Consider the following 14,945-nt stretch of genomic DNA (forward strand, 5'->3'; position numbering starts at 1 on the left):
CTACAGATTAAAGAAGTATCATTTACTCCAAAGAGGATACAAGCAAATAAACAAACAAACAAACAAACAAAAAACTATACTAAGCATAACATAGTAAAACTACACAAAACCAAGGAAAAATAGAAGAAAAACATTTGCCTTAAAGGGTGCAATTTTGCAACTCAAAGTTTACTTCTTAAAAGGAATGACAGAAGGTAGAAAATAATAAAATTATTTTGCTAAAAGCTAGTTGGGAGCCAAATACCAAATAAAAACATTCCCAGATGATAATAAGATATGAATAAATTATCTTGCCAATCACAGTAAAGAAGATGAAAGAGGGATTTCTTCAGGCAGAAGGAATAGGATGCTTGGCAGAGCGTAGAAATTCAGGAAAGAATGATGTAACTATGTAATAAAAATACTGACTATATGTGTAACTGAACGTGAATATAAATTTTAAAATAATAATAGACTGAGGGATTTGAAATTGAAATAAAATACATGAAGCCAAAAACACAAACTCGGGGGGGGGGGGGCTTGACAGGAATTAAAGTTTTTTGAGAATTAAGAGTTCTGCATTACTCAGAATGTGTAAAAGGTAGTAATTCGTGAAGCACTTGAAGAAGCTTATGGCTGTTATAATCTCAAAAGTGACCAATTAAAACATAGTAGTAGAAGAATATGAAACTAACAGCATAACAGAAGAAGGAAATGGAATAACAAATATTCTTGAGTGACTGAAAAGAGAAAACAGAAAAAAAGAGAGACATAAAAGAGGTGGGATAATTTTAAAGAAATAATGACAAATTTAAACTCAATATATGAACGGTAAAATTACAAAATAATATTCTGAGCAATTGAAAGAAATGGCAAGACTATTAAAAATATGACCATGTGCTATTTTGGAAAAGGGCACAGAGGTTGAAAGTTCAAGGGTACAGAAAGGTGGGTGATGCAAACACTAATGCAAGGAGAGCTGCTGATCCCATACTAAATGAGATAATGTAGACTCTAAGATCGGAAGCATTATTAGATATAAACAGGTAAAGCAATTCACAAGCCAAGGCAGTGATTACTTTGATTACTTTCCCACTGGCCATCAGTGGGAAAGGGCACAAAGAGGTCTTCTCATTCATCTGGCAAGCTTTTATTTCTTGGTCTGAGCACTGAATACATGGATATATTCACTTAGGGAAAAAATCCTAAAGTTGTGCATGTAAGTATATTCTTTCCTGTATGGCTGACGTATTTTGATAAAATGTTACTTTAGATTTTTTAAATTTTTTTTAACATTTATTCGTTTTTGAAAGACAGAGTATGAGTGGGGGAGGGACAGAGAGAGAGGGAGACACAGAATCCAAAGCAGGCTCCAGGCTCTGAGCTGTCAGCATAGAGCCTGATGTGGGGCTCGAACTCATGGACTATGAGGTCAATGACCTGAGTCAAAGTCAGATGCTTAACTGACTGAGCCACCCAGGTGCCCCAATAAAATGTTACTTTAAAAGGAGGATCCTTCTTCTCGAAAATGACCTGAAGATGCAAAAGGGAAATAGACCACTGGAGACCAGAGCATGGAGAAGAGGTGTCACTGGGATTCACGAAACTAGAGCAAGTTTCTCTCACAGGGAAATACCAAGGATATGAAAAGAGCTTCCTACAGAGGAAAATAAAATATTGATTATTTTATTTTAATTTAATTTAATTTAATTTTAATTTTAATTTATTTTTATTTTTATTTTTATTTTTATTTTTATTTTTATTTTAGAGAGAGAGAGCATGAGCAGGGGAGAGGGGCAGAGGAAGAGAGAGAATCTTAAGCATGCTCCACACTCAGCATAGAGCTCTATACGGGGCAGTGAGGGGCTTGATCCCACAACCCTGGGATCATGACCTGAGCTGAAATCAAGAGTCAGAGGCTTAACTGACAAAACCACCCAGGCGCCCCAAAGCAAGGATGATTTTATACCAGTTGCCAAGAGAATACTAACCAGAGATTATAAATGTACCAGGATGATAGGACTGTGTCCTTCTTTCCTAATACTTGGTCACACTAAGCTCCACCTTCAAAGGGCTAGAAAAATAGATTGAGAATGGGGAAGACAGAAGAATGAAAAGGTGAGTTAACAAAATATGCCCTCTTCACCACTGAATATTTCCAGCTGGGAGAGGGGAAGAGTTTTAAAATGAATAAGCATTGGTGTTGATCTTGTAGGACACAGAATTTCTGAAACTACTGAGATGAGAATGTTCTGAAGGAATAACCAAGAAAATCTATGAAACCTATTCCAGATATCATCCAGGAGCAGAAAAGAATGATTCCAAGGAGTAGTTTTGAAGGGTTGGCAGCAGAGAAAAATATATATAATTGGTTCTGGAGTGCATCATCTTGACTGCAGTTCATCCAATAAATGTCTTATGCTTGAAAAAATAAAGTTGTATATGAAGGAATCAGGGAAATGTAAATTAATGCATTGACATCATGTTTCATACTTTAGATTGGCAAATTTTAAAAGACTGATAAATCCATTTTTGTAAGGAGGAGAGGAAATGAGAACTCTCCCACAATGTTGATGTCAACTGGTAAAATATTTTTAGAAGGCAATTTGGCACTTTTCTGTACATTTTAAATGCAAACCATTTGACTCCATACTTTCAGTCCTAAGAGTTTATCTTAAAAACCTCTCACATATGTGTAAAAAATATTTACACAGGGTTATTTAAAAGCTGCACCCTGGAATCAATCTAAACTTTCATCAGTAATTATATAAATTATAGTATGTGTATTTACTAAATATTATCGAGCCATTAAACAGAATACAGTATGCACAAAGATGAAGCTCGAAAGAGACATAAAAGGCAGAATCAGATTCAGAGACATAGATATAGAGATAAGAACAGAAACAGACAGGACAAAGTCTCCAAAACAAGTTTTACTAACTTATAAACAAGATAAAAATGCAAGTTTATAACAACACCAGAATGTTCCATCCATGAAATCAGAGATATCCTAAAAGAGTGTTTGGAACATGGTAGGCAGTCTATAAATATTTGTTGAATGAATAATAATGTACTATTTATGTAAAAAGTGAAAATAGAGGGGTCTGTAGATATTTCACTTTTTTACAGTTCTATATTGTGTAAATTTTTCAAATGAAAAGTTTAATCATGTAGTACTCTAAGTAAAATACAATAAAATGTTCAAATTATAAATATGTGCTTCATGTATGCCAGTTCTGACATTCCCTAGTTTACTGACCTTGGACAAGTGTATTAACCTACTAATTTACTGACATCCCCGGACATCTTTAAAACAAAGATAATAAAATACAACTAATGGGATTTTGTGAGAATAAACAACATGTGAATAACAATTAACCAACTGTTTGATGCATCGTGCATTGTCATTAAATGGCAGCAGGGTATTATTCATCACTCTCCTCACCTCCAATGTAACCTGCTGTACTATGCTGACCTTTTTTTAATCTAAGTTTCTCAAAGGTGGACCCCACCCAGGTCTCACATAACCAGCTATTGCAGCACTTTAAAATATCCTCTTATGAATTAGAGCTATTTATTTAAAGCTTGTTTTAAAGAGAAAACAAAAACAAAAACATGTAGATGCTTACCTAAAGCTATACAACAAAATGTATTATAGTGGATCAAAAGCTAAATGTAAATAGTTTAATAATAGGAATAAAGAAAAATATAGGCAATGATACTATGAACTCTAGATCTGCAGACATTTTTTTTTAAAGTTTATTTATTTTTGAGAGAGAGAGGGACAGAGAGACAGAGTGCAAGCAGGGGAGGGGCAATGGGATAGGGAGACACAGAATCCAAAGCAGGCTCCAGGCTCTGAGCTGTCAGCACAGAGCCTGATGTGGGGCTTGAACCTATAAGCCATGAGATCATGACCTGAGCTGAAGTCAGAAGCTTAATTGACTGAACCACCCAGGCATCCTGATCTGCAGACATTTTTTAAAGTTAACCACAGTTAGATCAATAAACAAACAGTTAACGGATTTGAGTGTACAAAAATGGAAAACAGCATTAATGCCATAAATAAAATTCAAAGCAAACATCAGGCCTAAACATTTTTCAACAAAGATGGCAATCACAGTTATAATATGCTAATTTTAAATGGTCTTTTATACCTATTATAAAACAAAGAACCTTTTAAAATATTTGCACAAAATACAATAAAATTCACTTATCCCTCAAATTCAGTCTGATACTTAGTTTTTAAAAAAGTATTAACTGCTTTTTTATTGAAATAATTTTATCTACTTTATATTTTCCCAGTGAGATTAGCCAATATATTAAAATGAAAATACTCAATATACCCTCATTGATTGTTGGTATTTTGTTACAATCTTTCTGATAAAAATTTGGCAATGTGTGTCAAGATCATTACAAAATCACACATACAAATGTGTGATTTTATCATTTCACCTTTAGGAACTTATTGTAGAGAAATAATCTTAAGGTCATCAAAGGATTCACGAAAAATATGAAATATTACTTGTAACAGTGAAAACAGAATTTCAACTACTAGTAGACTAGTAAAATAATTTTGCAAAGCCATTATTAAAGATGTAGGGAAATATGACATAACCTTCAGAAAATAAAAAGGCTGAAATATTGAATACATAGTATAACTGAAATATTTATTACAAATGCAGATATCTATTACATATGTATAATAAAAGATTAGAGAGAAGTCAATCACAATATTTATAATATTTATCACTGAGCTAGAACTAAGACTGACGGACTGATGTGAGAATGTATTCTGTGTATTCTAGAGTGAGAAAGCATGAACTTTGGAGACAGATTTATGGGCCTTGAATCCCAGTTCTGATACTTTGAGAAAGTTACTTAATATTTCTGAATCTCAATCTTATAGTCTGTTTAAAAGAGTACATATATATGCAATTTGTAATATGTAGTTCAAATATGTAAATATGTGAGTATTTAAAATGTAAACGAATGTAGTCTAATGTAAAATATGGAAAAGAATCTAGTCTAATTCCTGGCATGTGGAAGAAACTGAATAAATATTAAAACATTTACTTTATACATTTTTATGTTTTCCAAGTTTCCTACCAGTGAGTTTGTAATCATTTTTTGGAATTAGAACTTTTTGAATGCTCATTGACCTTCTCCCCTCTACTTTTCCATTGCACCTAACCTATAACAAGCTTTTAAAACTCTTATGTCTTGGGGCACCTGGGTGGCCCAGTTGGTTAGGCGTCTGACTTCAGCTCAGGTCATAATCTCACAGTCTGTGAGTTTGAGCCCTGTGTCGGACTCTGTGCTGGCAGCCTGGAGCCTGCTTCCGATTCTGTGTCTCTCTCTCTCTCTGCCCTTCCCCTGCTCATACTGTCTCTCTCTGTCTGAAAAATAAATAAAAACATTAAAAAAATTGTTTCAAACTCCTATATCTTGATTCTATTAATATTAGTTAACAACCCAGTAAAGGGAAAAAAAAGTCACATAAACTCAGCCTATATTAGTGCTTATGTGTTGGCTAAATCTATTTACTCTCTGGAAATATATAATTTAAAAGACACTGTTTATAAAAGTCTGCCCTGTAAGCCTCACAGAATAAACACTAACTCTATTTTACTTCCCAGCCACAATATGGAAACCACACCTAGATATTTATAAAAATCTACTAAATTAAATGGGTCTGCAGATATGAAATTCTAAGCACTCAGATAATGGAATAATGGATTCCATAACAGATAATGGAAAACATTTCAAGGTCAAGGGTCCTTCTGGTATGCTATATTTTAAAAAAATTAATGTTTATTCATTTTTGAAAGAGGGAGACAAGGTGCTAGCAAGGGAGGGGCACAGAAAGAGGGAGAGACAGAATCTAAAGCTGTCTCCAGGCTATGAGATGTCAGCACAGAGCCTAGCAGAGGGCTCAAACCCATGAACTGTGAGATCATGACCTGAGCCTAAGTCAGCCGCTTAACCGACTGAGCCACCCAGGTGCCCCTAGAATGCTATATTTCAAATCAAGCAGGAAGCCACTTATTTAGTCAACTGTATGGGTCAGGATCCAATCAGGAGACAAAACAAACAGACAAACAAACAAACAAAAACAAAACAGTAATATAATCAGAGGAGGTTTAATGAAAACATTAATAACTTTAAAAAGAGAATGTTCTCTCAAAGGATTTCAATAATAATAAATAAGGAAAACTCTAAAAAACACAAGAACAGCATAAATAAAGAGAATATCCAAGGATGGGGCACACACATACCCCCACCAACACCATCAGGGCTTACGATACAGATTGTAACATTCACTAGCTAACATGTTCTCAGAAGCTGAAATGTCAGGGAAAGTCTCCCACATGGAAAAATTGGTCAAAGGTGTCCAAGAGGAAACAACTTGCTAGACACTAATGGTCACAGTGTGCAGGAGGACCCAGGTCTTTGAGAAAACACCTCTGATGTGCTGGATCAACCCACAGTTCAAGAGCATGCTGATAGAAAATCATGCCCACTTCTGGAGCCTGCCAAGAGAAGCACATCAGAAGCACACTTTCTGCCCCAGTGTCCACCTACTGACATGCCCTCTCATGGTAACTAACAAATTAAAAGTATTTACAGGACCCATCCTCATTATCACAGAGTAAATACGGAAGTGAATTAGGAACTGAAAGACAATAAATTGGTAACTGGCACACTTCACAATTTGTCTACTGAGCTTCCATATTCACACTTCTACACATATTTGTACTTCTCTGCAATAACAGACAACTCTATATTTTCTAACAAGATAAAGCTATTCGTTTTACAAGTGAAGAGGCTCTCACTTGCTCCCCAAAATGAGGAGATGCATAGTTTCAACAGTCATTATATCTATTACAGTCTTTAAATACTTCCCAAATTCTATCACAGTTCCAGGAAATATTCTGGTGTTTAAGACTATATTTTAAGGTTAAGTTCCAACAACTTTTACATAAAATTAAAATTAAAAAGAAATGAGAGAACAATATTAACATATACCAATAAACACATATATATAACAATCAAAAATATATGTACAAATCTAGTATATTCCCCATGTCTGTAATTGCTCACAAGGATATAATCCATATATATTACTTCCTTCTTTCACTACTAGTTTTATATTTCCCCTTCTTCCAGCCAGAACCTCAGTTGGTCAAAGTTCTTTACCTTGTGGAGTGATACAAATCCTTTTTTCCTGAAAGGGCTGATTTTTCAATCATGCGGCCATTTGGGGAGGGGGGGTGCGGGGTGGGGATGGTTACTGTAGTTTCTCACTAATCTTTGTGGCATGGAAGTACTGAGAAACACCTTAAAAGATCCTTAGAAGATCCTCTGGATTTCAGATTTAGTCTTGCTTATCCCCATTGTGTGACAACAACCCAATTTCTCTTTGGTAACTGGGATAAAACATTCCATCAAATAGAATAATCTTTTTTTCTGCCTATTGGTTCTGTGGCATAAAGAGCCCAAATTGGCCAGATAGCAGTCTCATCTTCCAATTCAATAGAACTAACATTATGTCCCCCCCTGAAGCAAGACCAACTTACGGACTAAGATTTCCAAGCTAGCAGAGTTCAATGTTGTTGGGTCAGGAAGCAAATATTCTGCAGGGGGATTACTGGATATATAATGATACAAAAAACACTGTCATTTTCATCCCTTGATTCCCAGGTCAAGTGAGAAAAGATAAAGGACCTGTTTTTATTTATTTTATTATACTTATTTTATTTTATTTTTGTAAGTACTCAAGAACACTCAAAAAGATCCAACTTATACCACAATTCTTACAGACATTATTACTGTAATTATGATGATAATTGGCACAATTGGCCCAAAACAAAACAAAACAAAACAAAATTCAGTATCTCTATTTTGTCCCAATAGGTAAATCTCCACTGTTAAACCTCAAAGCATTCTTTCAAAGTCAGCCCTTGATTTAACCCAGCTTTATATTTTTGATAAGACTTAAATCAATTTAAAATGATCAGGGTGCCCTTGGCACTTTGATGTGGATTAAATATCAGTTAGGTCCATGAGTTATGATTTTATAACATCCCACTTTTAGATCATAGGTTTGATAGAACGTGGATCCCAATGGCTATTATAGTATTTGTACTTCAAAAGCACTAGAGACCTAGAAGCCCAGGTGTGTTTTCAAAATGTTAGGAAAGTATTTGTTCTCAAATTCTGAATAGAAAAGAGAAAATTATTTATTACAATACCCCTGGTGCCCTTGCTTCTGTTCTTGGGAAGTATTTCATCACTCCGTGATTGTGTAGATATTTCTCTCAGCTCCTAACAATCTAATAAGGCAGGGTGATTGGCTTTACTCTGGACTAACATAATCCACAAAGAAAATATTTCTTTTCCTTCCTCTACTCTTTAGATGAAAACAAAAATACTTCTATTTGACAGAGATAAATTGGGGCATAGGATGAAGGTGAGACACTGTTACCAGTTTGAGGACAGATATATCCATTTTTACTCATCTTCTCGCTGAAGTGAAGATCTACAGGAAGAAAATGATTATAACTCTATCTGGGCCACTGAGGAAATAGAATCATTAATAACTAGGCAATGTAGCAGGAGGCTCAGCTCTAAACCTGACTCCTGGGATGCACCACAGGAAGAGGAAAACTATTGGAATTAAGAGGAATCTCTTCTCTTTATCTGTCTTTATGGTATTTTAAAATAAAATACTCAATGTAGCTTCATCTTACAACAACAAAAAAAGCTCTTAAGTGTCATCCCCTCTAATATAACATGCTCCTATGCTGACACAAGTATTCATGAAATGTTTCTCTTTACCTCAGTAACATTTCCTTTTGTGTAGGTTAAAAAAAATGTTTGAACTCTCCTACCTTTCTATATCCAAAGCAAGAGGCTGTGAGTAATCTATGCTATCACTAACCCTGAGTCAAAAGAAACTTCAAAAGCAAAACCAACCCAGGTCACACCACAACAGCTTCTAGTTGAAATAGCTATGTAACTCAGAATCACACCAGGAAGAGGTAGCTTAATAATGAGAAAAGCAAGTCAATGGTGAAAATTTAAACATGATCATCTTTTATGACTACTATTTATCAGGCAGTCATAAAAACTGATTACTTAATGAGAGTTTACATTTGCATTCATTTTCCTCCAAAAAGTTAGGAAATTATTGTAGCCAAGCATTATTTAGTAAATGTTGCAAATGAGCCGATTTGAACATAACCACTCTTAGAAAAAATAAAAATGTTAGACAACTGAAGACAACACAAACAAATGGAAAGATATTCCATGTTCATGGATTGGAAGAACAAATATTGTTAGAATATCCATACTACCCAGAGCAATCTTCAGATTTAATGCAATTCCTATCAAAATACCAACAGCATTTTTCACAGAACCAGAACAAATAATCCTGAAATTTGTATGGAACCACAAAATACCCTGCATAGCCAAAGCAATCTTGAAAAAGATAAATCTGGAGATATCACAATTCCAGATTTCAAGTTATATTAAAAACTGTAGTAATCAAAACAGTATAGCACTGGCACAAAAATGGACACATAGATCAATGGAACAGGATAGAAAGTCCAGAAACAAACCCATGATTATATGGTCAATTAATCTTTGACAAAAGAGCCAAGAATATGTGAAAAAACAGTCTCGTAAACAAATGGTGTTGGGAAAATTGTACAGCTACATGCAAAATAATGAAACTGCACTTTCTTACACCATACACAAAATAAACTCAAAATGGATTAAAGACCTAAATGTGAGACCGTTTTAAAACCATTAAAGTCCTAGAAGAGAGCACAGGCAGTAATTTCTCTGACATTGTCCATAGTAACATTATTTTATTTATGTCTTTTGAGGAAATGGAAATAAAGGTAAAAATAAACTATTGACATTACATCAAAATAAGAAGCTTCTGCACAGCAAAGGAAGCAGTAAACAAAACTAAAAGAAAACCTACTGAATGGGAGAAGATATTTTCAAATGAGACATCTGATAAAGGGTTAGCATCCAAAATATATGAAGAAGTTACACAACTCAACACCCAAAATATAAATAATCCGGGGCGCCTGGGTGGCGCAGTCGGTTGAGCGTCCGACTTCAGCCAGGTCATGATCTCGCGGTCCGTGAGTTCGAGCCCCGCGTCGGGCTCTGGGCTGATGGCTCAGAGCCTGGAGCCTGTTTCCGATTCTGTGTCTCCCTCTCTCTCTGCCCCTCCCCCGTTCATTCTGTGTCTCTCTCTGTCCCAAAAATAAATAAACATTGAAAAAAAATTAAAAAATATATATATAAATAATCCAATTAAAAATGGGCAGACGATATATGTGGACAATTTTCCAAAGAAGACATCCAGATGGCCAACAGACATATGAAAAGATGCTGAATATCACTCATCATCAGGGAAATGCAAATCAAAGCTACAAAGACCTGTCACCTCCCACCTGTCAGAATGGCTAAAATCAAAAACACAAAAAACAAGTATTGGTGAGAATGTACAGAAAAAGGTACACTCTTCCCCTGTTTGTGGGAATGCAAATTGGTTCAGCCACTCTGGAAAACAGTATGGAGACTCATCAAAAAATTAAAAGTAGAGGGGCACATGGGTAGCTCAGTCGGTTGAGCATCCAACTTCAGCTCAGATCATGATCTCACAGTTTGTGAATTTGAGTCCCACGTCGGGCTGTGCGCTGACAGCATGGAGCCTGGAGCCCACTTCCAGTTCTTTGTCTCCCTCTCTCTGCCCCTCCCTTGCTCATGCTCTGTCTCTCTCTCTCAAAAACAAACAAACATTAAATTAAAAATAAAATGACTCTACAGTCCAGTAATTGCATTACTAAGTATTTACCCAAAAAATACAAAAACGTTAATTTAAAGGGACACATGTATCCTTATTTTATTTCAGCATTATTTAACATTAAATAGCCAAGATATGGAAGCAGCCCAAGTGTCCATCAATAAATGAATAGATAAAGAAGATATGGTGTAGATAGATAGATAGATAGACAGATAGATAGATAGATACACAATGGAATATTATTCAGCCATTAAAAATAATAAAATCTTGCTATTTGTAGCAACATGGGTGGATCTAGAGAGTATTGTACTAAGAAAAATAAGCCAGTCATAGAAAGGTAAGCACCATATGATTTCACTCTTATATGGAATTTAAGAAACAAAACAAAGCAAGAGAGAGAGAGAGAGAGAGAGAGAAATCAAGAAACAGACTCTTAACTATAAAGAACAAACTGATGATTATCAGAGAGGATGGGGTTGGGGGATGGGCAAAATAGGTGAAGGGGATTAAGACTACACTTATCATGATGAGCACTGAGTAATGTACAGAATTGTTAAATCACTATATTATACACCTGAAACTAATATAACAAGGTATGCTAATTATACTGGAATTAAAATAAAAAACTTCAAACAAGTAGAGACAACCCAAATGTCCATCAATGGAATATTATTCAGCAATAAAAATAAGTGAATTGCCAATATATGTTACAATATGGATGAGCCCTGAAAATTCACACTAAGTGAAAGATGCCAAAAGACCACACATTATACGATTTTATTTAACTTATATGAAATATCCACAGCAGACAAATCCATAAAGACAGAAAACAGATTAGTATTTGCCTAAGACTAGGAGTGTGTTGAGAAGAAATGAAGAATGATCATTAACAAGTATAAGGTTTCTTTTTGGGGTGATGAAAATGTTCTAAAATTGATTGTGGTGATGGTTGTACAACTGTGTGACTATAGTAAAAACCATTGCATTGTATACTTTAAATACATGAACTGTAAGTATGTCACTTATATCTCAATAAAGCTGTTATGAAAGACAGGGAGAGAGACTTATCAACCAATTGCAATGTATGGACTTTCCTTAGATCCTGATTTGAACAAAGTATAAATGAGGGATATTTGATTCTAATATTTAATAATATTAAAAAATGATTAGTAAATATTTTTAGTGGGAAGAAAAAATCCTACAAGAACCATCACTTGCCCTATAATTAATTGGAACTCCACGAGATGGCTTCCAGACCCCTAACCACTGAGCCCTTCATCTCTCTGCAGCCATTTCCCATCACTGTACACTCCTAAGCCCTCCTTATTAGCCTCAGCCCAAAACCTTATTTCAGCCACAGTGATCTTTTTAGAAATTCTTTGCAAGTGTCGTGCTATTTTAATTCTTCAAGCCAATAGAGATACAAAGTAGGTCAATCAGTGATTATATCCAAGAAGGCTAAGGTCCCCAGGTCATGCTGTTGGATAGGGACAGAGCTAGACTATCTTCAGGGCAGCTTAGTCTCAGTACAACTCCATTTCTATTGTCTGCTTACTTAAGCTCAAATACCACATAATTCAGAGAAATATTAACTTGATCTTTACTACCATGAATTTTCTCAAAAAATGTAATCACTTTAGAGACTATTTGAAATCATTTACTTTCAGGTACCAGCAACCTGATGTTGTAAGATGAATATGTAAAAAACCAGAGTCAGACAGAACTGGGGGGAAAAAAAAGTTTAGACAACCTCATGCAGAAAAATGAATATAACCAAAGGTCAAGTAAAGTTTCAGTTTGTTTGCTCATATAAGCTCTAATCTAATTTAAAAGCAGAATCTCACATTGGAGGAAATGAAACAGAACAGAAAGCATAAGATATACGTTTGTTTTGTTTTTAAGAGGGTTTGGGGGAAAAGAAAATATTGTGGTAGAATTGGATTTACCTTAATTTGATTGTGTCAAGATAATAAAAAATAGAAAGAACAAATCACCTTTACGACTCAGAGTTTAAATTACATGCTGAGTGTAGACATGTGTACCCTTAATAATTTCTGTTAATCTCCACAGTTGGCCATCCTATTTCTGAATTTCACATACAAGTCCTCAGCATTAGTGTGCCTAGTTCTCAATACCAGCCACAGAGACCTCTTGTCTGACATGGTATATTCCCTCACTCCAGAAGACTGACAATTTCAAAAATCATTCTTATGTCTATTAAAATGTCCTTTGTTCTTTTTCTTCTTAATGCTTCTATCTTTTTCTCTCCTTTCTTGTTATACATATAAAAGTCATTTTTTTCCAGGGATGACGTCACTGAAAATTACAGAGTAGGAAACTTTAAACTGTGCCTTTCCACCAAAGCAAGAGTAAACTCATAAAAACCATCAAGATCAAATATTTTAGGATCCTCAAACCTAATAAAAAAACTTAAAGGAACCCAGAGAGTGCTTAATAAAGAAAGAAACTGATGAAATTATGTAAGAAAGCACTTAAATTTACCTACCTACCATCCTTCACTTCTTACCTGGTTGGTGGGAATCAGGTGGCAAGTCACATTTCTCATACAGCTTGTTGATGCCAGAGGGAACAATATAGAACTTGCTCTCAAAGAATTATTGTTGTATATTTTGACCTGTCTAATGGCTCCCTAAGGTCTCAGCTCAGGAATATGCCTTTGTCTTGGTCACCTCAGAGCTTACTCAAGGATAAAGGGTACTCCTGGGTGGGGTTTATTGAAAGCATGGAAAAACCAATATACTAACTTCACAGATCCAGGGAGCAAGGGATAAAAGTCAGAGAAAACAGTAAACAAACAAAAAATGATAGGAAAGAAAAGGTTAGGAAAGAGAATTAAGGGAATGAGACCTTTAAAAAATTATTGCATACACTAGGAAATCCAGAAAGCCATATCCACATCCAGGACAGACACATGTTCACAAGAGACCTGAGAAGATGCTAAGTTTTTATCTCTGACTGATGTTTAGGCAGCATGTAAGCAGGAAGTGAAAGCTAAAGCAGAGCAGATAAACAGCCTGCATAAGTGTTGAAGGAATGCCCTAATGGGGAGCCAATCTACAGAGACCAGAAGAATTAGTGTTGTAGTTGTTGTTGTTGCTGCTGTTGTTTTGACTGCAAGCATTTAAAGAAATCTCCATGTAACTAGCTAACTACTATGCTAACAGAAAAGAAAATTGAGCGGCTACACATGATAAAGAAGTCAGTCTTTGTAAATAGTTTAGAAAAGTCACTAAACTAACTAAAACCCATAACAAGTAGTAACAACAAACTCTTGCAGAAGGGGGGAGTTGAGTTCTAGAGTTACCACATTAAAATATTCAAAATCACCAATTCTCAAAAAAAAAGCATGCAATGAAACAAGAAAGTATGGCCCATTCATGTACATGCACATGCATACAAATTAATTAACAGAAACTTTTGAAGGGAGCCCACACAGCTGACTTACTAGACGAAGACGATAAATCAACTTCTTAACTATGTTCAAAGAACTAGAGAAAATCATGAACATAGAACTAAAGGAAACAAGGAGACTAATGTGTCATCAAATAGAAAATATTAGTAAAGTGGTAGAAAGTATAAAAAGGGACCAAAAAGAAATTCTGGAGCTAAGAAGTATAAGAACTGATATAAAAAAAAAAAAATTGCTAGAGAAGTTCAATACCAGATTGGAGCAGGCAGAAGAAAGAACTAATGAACTAAAAACAGATTAATTTAAAATATCCAGTTGGAAGAATGAGAGAAAATTAAAAATAAAAAATGATCAGAGCCTGAGAAAAACTCTGGGACACTACTGAGTGTACCAACATATACATAATGAAAGGTCAGAAAGAAAGGAGAGACAGTAACTAGAAGTTATATGAAGAAATAAAGATCTCTGGTAAAGGTAAATACTTGAGTAAATATAAAAACCATACTATTGTATTTTTGGTTGGTAACTCCAATTTTATTTCCCACATAATTTTAAGGAATATGCCTAAAAATAATTACAAGTCTATATTACTGGGCAAACAATGTATAATGATGTAGTTTGTGACAATAATAATTTAAAGAGGAAACAGAGCTTTTGTATACTATTGAAATAAAGTTTTCATCATTCAAATTAAACTCTTATAAATTT

Source organism: Prionailurus viverrinus, chromosome C1 (genome assembly GCF_022837055.1).
Source record: "Prionailurus viverrinus isolate Anna chromosome C1, UM_Priviv_1.0, whole genome shotgun sequence".
Classification (NCBI taxonomy): Eukaryota; Metazoa; Chordata; class Mammalia; order Carnivora; family Felidae; genus Prionailurus; species Prionailurus viverrinus.